The 10,537-nt window shown below is 37.9% G+C and overlaps 1 pseudogene; it reads right to left on the minus strand.

The window, feature by feature from the left end:
• The window catches only part of LOC104759385, an 8,467-nt pseudogene extending 2,614 nt beyond the window's left edge, over nt 1-5,853 (minus strand).

The raw sequence follows: 10,537 nt of genomic DNA on the forward strand, positions 1-10,537 counted from the left end.
GGTGATCCGGTCGAGGGACGGAAGCTGCAGACTTCCCGACCGGTCCTCCCTGGCACAACTCCACCCGCAACTGAGGTTACTTAGGCTTTGCAACCCTCGTGGCCTGGTGCGTTGTGTTAGCCTGGACAAGGCCGAGTATCATTTGCAACTTGCCATGCTTTCCTGAAAACCGAATATATTACTTTAACAAAATATTTCATCGTAAATAAATCATTAAAGCAATATATAAAGATAGTCGAAAAGATATACTGTACTCGTTTAAGAAAATATAGGGTTTTACAAGAAACACAAGATAAACCCTATCCGGTACCCTAACGTTTGCTCCGGCTCTAAACTCACTTAGGCTTCCCTGCAAGACCAAAAATAATATCAGAAATAATCTAAGATTACTCAGTGAGCCTGGGCACCCCTTCCCTTAAACGGGATTCTACTTCCCCAACCCGACTACCCCGGTAAGCAAGACAAACAAGCAAGTTAATCAAACTTCGCAAGTTATCAAAGCTACGCAACAGAAACAATAGCGGAAGCAATATACAACACACCTGCGAGAAACGGTTAGATCACTACGACTCCACTCGGACGATCTAGACTCGCAAAGAGGACTAGAAATAGACAAGCAACACTTGAATACTCTAGACTCTTCTTACTCCACAAACCAATCAACAAACAAGGACATCTAGAGAATACTGCAAGGGACACTTGAAATATCCTAGACTCCTTCACCAATAATCCAAATAAAGACATCTAGAATACTACAAGGGTTACTTGGAATACCCTAGACTCTTTTCACCTATGGGCCCTCGATAATCTGTTCCGTTTCATACCATCCCTCATGCCGAGACCACAAAGGTCACCAGCAATGAGCCCACAACTTAGCTACATCGTCATGTAGCGGTCACACTAGTAGCTAGCTAGTTGTGACATAGTCTCGCTCGAGTGGTCGCCGGGAACTCTCGCGAGACATACCGCATTCGGAAACAGAAGATCGACACTCTATTCTAGCTAGGACTCAAGAAACAAATTCAAGAGACTTCGCTAAAATACAACTACACCTTCAAGCAAGAAAATCAAGCAATACAAGCAAGAAAACATACAACAATCATTAAGCATTACGAATGGCAATTCAACTTAGATTGTTCTACATGAATGCAACCAATTTGATATACTTAAGCAAATTAATGCAACAAGTTTTATCATGCATGCAAGCCAATTTTTAAGCAATTTAACCCAATTTAAATCCTTTTAGTCCGATTATGCATGCAAGTTACTCCCATCCAATTTTTATGCAAATACATTGCAAAATAACTCCATCGAGTTTTAAATTATGCATGCAATCGATTTTAAGCAAATAAAATTGCTAACAACTTCAATCTATATTGTGCATGCAATATCCTTCATCCCAATTTTAAGTAAGCCCAATTTACTTAACATCCAAATTCGTCCATGATCTTGCATGGTTATTCCTAGCTCAAATTCAATGTTATTTCAACATGAATCTAGCATGAATCCTACCAAATTTTATGCATGCAAACTGATTCTACCGTGAATCTAGTCTACATGCAACACACAATTACCGTAGAACTCACCTTTATGCGATCGGTGATGATTGGACTTCACGGTACCGCGGATCAGACAATTCTCACTTCTCGCTAGACAGCTTCTCGACCAACTTTACCGCAAATCCTCGTCTTCTTCTCTCGACGCAGGCATCACTTCGCTTCGATCACCCTCTCGACGATCTCCCTTGTCTCTCTTGGCAATCTTTCTCGAGAATCTCTCTCTCTCTCGTCACTCTCTCTCTAGGTTTAGAGAGAGAAGTAAGCTTTAAGGTGTTTAACTTTGAGAAGATGAGAGAAATGAGGAAATGAAGCCACAAAGCCTCTATTTATAGGCTCGACCCCCTTCTCTCTCTCCCTTGGTGTGTTTTGCCAAATGGCAAAATTTTGGCTGCATGTGGCGCGTGCATTACACCGCCCAATCCTCGACCACCATTTTGCTTAAATCTCCCAAATCATTTCTGCATGTCTTGCATCTAAGCTGATTGGTCAGTTTTGTGAGAGAAAACGATTTCCGCATTTTCTCGACTAAACCCGTCCTCTTCGTCCGACGCTCTCGACAATTCTCGACAATTCTCGACCATCGCTCGACTATCGTCGGTCCTCTCGGCGTTTCTCGGACAACTCTCTCGACAACTCGGACGCTATCGATCCTCTGGACAAAACCGGATAGTTTTCTCGGTCTCTCGGACATTGTCGATTCCTTCGACACTCTCGACGAATTTTCTCGATACTCTCGACGAATTTCCTCGACGAATTTTCTCGACACTCTCGACAGATTTCCTCGACGAATTTTCTCGACACTCTCGACGAATTTCCTCGACGAATTTTCTTGACACTCTCGACGGATTTCCTCGACCACTTTTCTCGACATCTCGACAGATTTTCTCGACCACTTTTCTCGACCCTCTCGACAGATTTTCTCGACCACTCCTTGGACGTCTCGGTATTTTCCCGGTACTTACCCGACTTTCCGCGGATGCTACCTTCCGCATAAACTAATAATTTTTGATCGGCCTTGAAGGTCTCGATCGCACCTCCGGTCACTTCAGTCTTGGCTCGGCCATTTCTCAACTCGCGAGTTTTTTCCTCGGACTTTCTTCGGTAGGTCCTCTNGGTGATCCGGTCGAGGGACGGAAGCTGCAGACTTCCCGACCGGTCCTCCCTGGCACAACTCCACCCGCAACTGAGGTTACTTAGGCTTTGCAACCCTCGTGGCCTGGTGCGTTGTGTTAGCCTGGACAAGGCCGAGTATCATTTGCAACTTGCCATGCTTTCCTGAAAACCGAATATATTACTTTAACAAAATATTTCATCGTAAATAAATCATTAAAGCAATATATAAAGATAGTCGAAAAGATATACTGTACTCGTTTAAGAAAATATAGGGTTTTACAAGAAACACAAGATAAACCCTATCCGGTACCCTAACGTTTGCTCCGGCTCTAAACTCACTTAGGCTTCCCTGCAAGACCAAAAATAATATCAGAAATAATCTAAGATTACTCAGTGAGCCTGGGCACCCCTTCCCTTAAACGGGATTCTACTTCCCCAACCCGACTACCCCGGTAAGCAAGACAAACAAGCAAGTTAATCAAACTTCGCAAGTTATCAAAGCTACGCAACAGAAACAATAGCGGAAGCAATATACAACACACCTGCGAGAAACGGTTAGATCACTACGACTCCACTCGGACGATCTAGACTCGCAAAGAGGACTAGAAATAGACAAGCAACACTTGAATACTCTAGACTCTTCTTACTCCACAAACCAATCAACAAACAAGGACATCTAGAGAATACTGCAAGGGACACTTGAAATATCCTAGACTCCTTCACCAATAATCCAAATAAAGACATCTAGAATACTACAAGGGTTACTTGGAATACCCTAGACTCTTTTCACCTATGGGCCCTCGATAATCTGTTCCGTTTCATACCATCCCTCATGCCGAGACCACAAAGGTCACCAGCAATGAGCCCACAACTTAGCTACATCGTCATGTAGCGGTCACACTAGTAGCTAGCTAGTTGTGACATAGTCTCGCTCGAGTGGTCGCCGGGAACTCTCGCGAGACATACCGCATTCGGAAACAGAAGATCGACACTCTATTCTAGCTAGGACTCAAGAAACAAATTCAAGAGACTTCGCTAAAATACAACTACACCTTCAAGCAAGAAAATCAAGCAATACAAGCAAGAAAACATACAACAATCATTAAGCATTACGAATGGCAATTCAACTTAGATTGTTCTACATGAATGCAACCAATTTGATATACTTAAGCAAATTAATGCAACAAGTTTTATCATGCATGCAAGCCAATTTTTAAGCAATTTAACCCAATTTAAATCCTTTTAGTCCGATTATGCATGCAAGTTACTCCCATCCAATTTTTATGCAAATACATTGCAAAATAACTCCATCGAGTTTTAAATTATGCATGCAATCGATTTTAAGCAAATAAAATTGCTAACAACTTCAATCTATATTGTGCATGCAATATCCTTCATCCCAATTTTAAGTAAGCCCAATTTACTTAACATCCAAATTCGTCCATGATCTTGCATGGTTATTCCTAGCTCAAATTCAATGTTATTTCAACATGAATCTAGCATGAATCCTACCAAATTTTATGCATGCAAACTGATTCTACCGTGAATCTAGTCTACATGCAACACACAATTACCGTAGAACTCACCTTTATGCGATCGGTGATGATTGGACTTCACGGTACCGCGGATCAGACAATTCTCACTTCTCGCTAGACAGCTTCTCGACCAACTTTACCGCAAATCCTCGTCTTCTTCTCTCGACGCAGGCATCACTTCGCTTCGATCACCCTCTCGACGATCTCCCTTGTCTCTCTTGGCAATCTTTCTCGAGAATCTCTCTCTCTCTCGTCACTCTCTCTCTAGGTTTAGAGAGAGAAGTAAGCTTTAAGGTGTTTAACTTTGAGAAGATGAGAGAAATGAGGAAATGAAGCCACAAAGCCTCTATTTATAGGCTCGACCCCCTTCTCTCTCTCCCTTGGTGTGTTTTGCCAAATGGCAAAATTTTGGCTGCATGTGGCGCGTGCATTACACCGCCCAATCCTCGACCACCATTTTGCTTAAATCTCCCAAATCATTTCTGCATGTCTTGCATCTAAGCTGATTGGTCAGTTTTGTGAGAGAAAACGATTTCCGCATTTTCTCGACTAAACCCGTCCTCTTCGTCCGACGCTCTCGACAATTCTCGACAATTCTCGACCATCGCTCGACTATCGTCGGTCCTCTCGGCGTTTCTCGGACAACTCTCTCGACAACTCGGACGCTATCGATCCTCTGGACAAAACCGGATAGTTTTCTCGGTCTCTCGGACATTGTCGATTCCTTCGACACTCTCGACGAATTTTCTCGATACTCTCGACGAATTTCCTCGACGAATTTTCTCGACACTCTCGACAGATTTCCTCGACGAATTTTCTCGACACTCTCGACGAATTTCCTCGACGAATTTTCTTGACACTCTCGACGGATTTCCTCGACCACTTTTCTCGACATCTCGACAGATTTTCTCGACCACTTTTCTCGACCCTCTCGACAGATTTTCTCGACCACTCCTTGGACGTCTCGGTATTTTCCCGGTACTTACCCGACTTTCCGCGGATGCTACCTTCCGCATAAACTAATAATTTTTGATCGGCCTTGAAGGTCTCGATCGCACCTCCGGTCACTTCAGTCTTGGCTCGGCCATTTCTCAACTCGCGAGTTTTTTCCTCGGACTTTCTTCGGTAGGTCCTCTTTGTTTTACTTCCTCTTCATTCTTAAGTCTTTTCCGGGCCATTTCCTCGAACTATTATTTTGGGATTTCTGCCCTTAGTGAGGGTCACTACAATGACTTTCCCCAAAACAGAATAAGCGAAACAAACTCTACCACGCCGACAAAAACAATTAATGACAATATTGAGAGTGTACAAGTCATACGCAACCCATTTAACTCCATCTGCTTGGAGAGAGCTAACATGAGATCATACTGTATTGTTCTGGTAACGACACCAAACAATCTATTGAAATCAATTACAGCGGGAAGAAGACGAGACCTAATCATGGATTGAAAGAGATCAACAACATTCTCTTCCTTAATATCAAAAAGTCCATTCCTCAATCTCTCTCTATAAGAGAAAGAGGCTTTCCCATCACTGACACTTGAAAAGACTCGTTCACAGCAAGACAAGAGTAAAGCAGTTCTCAGAGTACCTGCTCTCTCCAGGGCCAGTGTTATCTCTGCAATGAAATTGCGACAAAGAAACATAATTGTTGGATTGAAACTTTGCAACTTTTGAGATCATTAACAAAGGGTGAAATCATTAATAATATAATACTCAAAGAACAAAAACTCTTTTCAAAATTTATATATATATACAAAAAGGTGTGAAAACAAAGAGGTGTAAAAAAAAAAGGTGTGAAACGAGAAGGTTAAGTGCAAACATTGAAAGCTAGGGGTACAACGAAGAAACACAATCGTTGGATCAAAACATTGCAACTTTATATAAACAAAGAAGTGTAAAACAAAAAAGTGTGAAAAACTAACAGGTGCCAACATGGCAAACTAGCCCTCGGCATTTGGGTACTTGGGTCAGGTTCGGGTAGGAACCGTTCGGGTTTGGATTTTCGGGTGGGGGAGTTTAGGACCCATTCGGGTAAATGTAAAAATTCGGCTTCGGTTTCTGTTCGGGTCTTTTTGGGTTTGGGTCGGATCGGGTATAGATTTTCAGAACCGCTAAAAACCCGAATATTTTTGGATACATAAAAACCCGTAATTTTACCCGAATACCCAAAAAATTTCGGGTAAATTCTTGGTTTTTTGGATAAATACCCGAATTTTCGGGTAAATACCCGGAATTTCGGGTAAAAACTTGAAATTTCGGGTATAATTTTGGGTATTAGTTAAAAAATCGAGTATGTTCGGTTCGGGTTCGGGTTATCGGGTAGAGGAGTTTAAGACCCAATAGGGTAAATCCTAGATTTCGGGTTTGGATTGGGGTCCAATTTTTTGGTTCGGTTCCGGTTCGGTTTTTTGGTTCCGGTTTTTTTGCCAGGGCTATGGCAAACTGGGAGTACAACGAAAAAACACATTTGTTGGATCGAAACTTTGCAACTTTTAAGATCATTGACCAAGGGTGAGATCATTAATAATACTCAAAGTACAAAAGCTCTTTTCAAAGTCCATAAAAATTTGTATATATATAAAAACAAAGAAGTGTAAAAACAAAGAGATGTGAAACAAAAAAGTGTGAAAACTAACAAGTACAAACATTGAAAGCTAGAGAGTAAGATGAAGAAACACAATTGTTGGATCAAAACATTGAAGCTTTATAAAAACAAAGAGGTGTAAAACAAAAAGATGTAAAAACTAATGGGTGCCAACATGGAAATCTGGGGGTGAGACAAAGAAACACAATTATTTGAATGAAACTTTGCAACTTTTGAGATCATTAACAAAGGGTGATCATCATTAATAATACTCAAAGAACAAAAACTCTATCAAAGTCCATAAAAATCTATATATATATATGAAAACCAAAATGTGCGAAAACAAAGAGGTGTGAAAACAAAATTGTGTGAAACGAAAATGTGCGAAAACTAACAAGTGCAAGCATTGAAAGCTAGGGATACAACGAAGAAACACAATCGTTGGATCAAAACATTGCAACTTAATATAAACAAAGAGGTGTAAAACAAAAAGGTGTGAAAACTAACGGGTGTCAACATGTAAAGATGGGGGTGCGACAATATTTTTTTTTATTGTTGGATCGAAACTTTGCAACTTTTGAGATTATTAACAAAGAGTGAGATCATTAATAATATTCAAATGACAAAACTTATTTTCAAAGTCCATATATATATGTGAAAACAAAAAGGTGTGAAAAAAGGTGCGAAAACTACTAATTGCAAACATTGAAAGCTAAGGGATACGACGAAGAAATACAATTGTTGGATCAAAACATTGCAACTTTATATAAACAAAGAGGTGTAAAACAAAAAAGTGTGAAAACTAAGGGGTGCCAACATTGAAAGTTGGGGGTGCGACGAAGAAGCACAATTGTTGGATTGAAACTGTGCAACTTTTAAGATCACTAACAAAGGGTGGAATCATTAATAATATAATACTCAAAAAACAAAAACTCTTTTCAAAGTTCAGAAAAATATGTATGTATATATAAACAAAAAGGTGTGAAAACAAAGAAGTGTGAAACAAAAAAGTGTGAAACGAGAAGGTGCAAAACTAACAAGTGCAAACATTGAAAGCTAGGGGTACGACGAAGAAACACAATCGTTGGATCAAAATATTGCAAGTTTATATAAACAAAGAGGTGTAAAACAAAAAAGGTGTGAAAACTAACGGGTGTCAACATGGAAAGTTAGGGGTGCGATGAAAAAACACAATTGTTGGATCGAAACTTTGCAACTTTTGAGATCGTTAATAAAGGGTGAGATCATTAATAATACTCAAAAAAACAAAATTTCTTTTTAAAGTACATAAAACTGTGTATATATATATAAACAAAAAGGCATGAAAACAAAGAGGTGTGAAACAAAAAGGTACGAAAACTAATAAGTGCAAACATTGAAAGCTAGGGGTACGATGAAGAAACACAATTGTTGGATCAATAATACTCTCTCTCTCTCTCTCTCTCTCTCTCTCTCTCTCTCTCTCTCTCTCTCTCTCTCTCTCTCTTACAAATGTTTACAATCACTCCATTATCTTTTAGATCTACATGCTTAATTAATTAAAATTCTTCATAATTTATCTTTCTCAGTTACATTCGTTTCCAAACTTCATATTCTATCAGATTCGTTTGTAGACAAGTCAAAACTTATTTTTTGGATAACTATTTTGTCCATAATATTTACTTTGTCCACGACATTACTTTGTCCACGACATTTTGTCCATTATCTTTTAGATCTACATGCTTAATTAATTAAAATTCTTCATAATCTATCTTTCTCAGTTACATTCGTTTCCAAACTTCAAATTCTATCAGATTCGTTTGTAGACAAGTCAAAACTTATTTTTTGGATAACTATTTTGCCCATCATATTTCTTGTCCACCGTTATAATTTTGTCTACAATTTGAAATCTTGTCGTAGCTATCAAAATTTCTTTCCTAAATTCTTATCATACAAAAGTTACCAAATTTTTTGCTCGTGGACAAGCGCCATCCACTTAGATCTTTTGAACTAGGATTCTCTTACTTGTAATTGTGGACATTTTATTTTACTAATACTTATGAACAAGTTACTTAAATTATGTTGGCAGACAAAAATTTGAAACAAAACAAATTTGATGGACAATAATTATTGTCCACCACGTTTGTTTACCTTTTGGTCCACAAAAAAAACATAAAGATAATTAATAATTGATATTCTATCATTGGTCTCACGTCATAAAGACAATTCTGTTTCTTTAAATTTGTCACTTTGTGCAGTGATAATTTCGTCATTTTTTATGTGATAAAAGTTGATTTATGGTAGTTTTAAAAAGATGTTTTCACATGTGGTAGTTTTGAAAAATATTTTATGAAATGTGGAGATCTTTAATAATATAATACTCAAAGAACAAAATTTTTTTTCAAAGTTCATAAAAATCTGTATATATATAAAAACAAAGAGATGTGAAAATAAAGAAGTGTGAAGCAAAAATGTGTAAAAATTAATAGGTGCAATTTTTAAAAGATGGGGATACGACGAAGAAATATGATTATTGAAAGAAAAAAACTTGCAAATGTTGGGATCATTAATAATTCTAACTTGTTAGATGAGATAATGGAAATATTCTCATCCATTAGATTAAAGTTGACCCCCAAAATGGGTTTGATATTATATATAGATACTGTAATATATAGTAAAATAAAGAAAAGTAGTTTTGTGTAGACAATCATAGAGGTAGCCCTGGGTATTCAGATTTTCGGTTTGGTTCGGATCGGATTTCGGATTTTTCGGATATATAATTCTAAAATCCATTCGGATATTTTCAAATTTCGGATTCGGATCGGATTTTTCGGGTTCGGATACGGTTATCCAAAGAACTCAAAAATCTAAGGGGGGGGGATTATTGGTTTGGGATTTAAAGAGAATTTTAATGATTTTAAATAAAATCATAGAAAGTATAAAATGAAAGATTTTAAAGGATTGTTTAGAATGTTTTGTAAAATCTTGCTGATTTGTTTTTCCTAATTTATAAAATCTCTCACAAAATCTCTCAGACTTTCTCAAACTTTTGTCAAAAAATATTACACAATATTCTCTTTATTTATTCAACCCTTTTGTCAAAAAAAAAAAAAAAAATACATCTTTAAGATCGATGTCCTTCGTTTTTAATCATTCAATTGCTTTAACACTACTACTAGTCTTGGTTATTGGTTTTGCTTTTGGTTGTGATATTATGGGGTGTTATTTGGAGGGGTGGTGACGAGAACATCACAAACGACATGGAATGAACCTTGCACTAAACACGAAGTGGAGAACTCGTGAACCCTATTCAAGAATTGAACGTTGCAAACCGGAAAGACCAGCGCATGAAGGCCAAGGGGAAACCACGGTGGTTATGCTTCTCCACCTTCCAAACTCCTCTCAGCTTCCTAGAAGACCCCAGTTTCTTTTTTACAAAAAACAACAAAAAATCATGGAATATGATTCACAATCTGCCTATTTGATGAGAGAGTTTCCATGACTTTTTTTATGAAGAAAATGATAGAAAATCTTAAACCAATAACAGAAAACTTGAATTCATTAACAATCCAAGATTCTTTTGTTATTAATCTTTTAATGACTTTATAAGACTCTTAATCCAATAACACTAGATTTATAAAGATTTTAGATAACTTTTTACAAATCCACAACTAATAACACCAAATTTAAAAGAGCTTTAACAAGTCTTGATTGAATAACAACATATTTTACATAACTTTTAAAGTCATTAAAATTCTCTTACA

The sequence above is a fragment of the Camelina sativa genome, chromosome 17 (genome assembly GCF_000633955.1).
Source record: "Camelina sativa cultivar DH55 chromosome 17, Cs, whole genome shotgun sequence".
Lineage (NCBI taxonomy): Eukaryota > Viridiplantae > Streptophyta > Magnoliopsida > Brassicales > Brassicaceae > Camelina > Camelina sativa.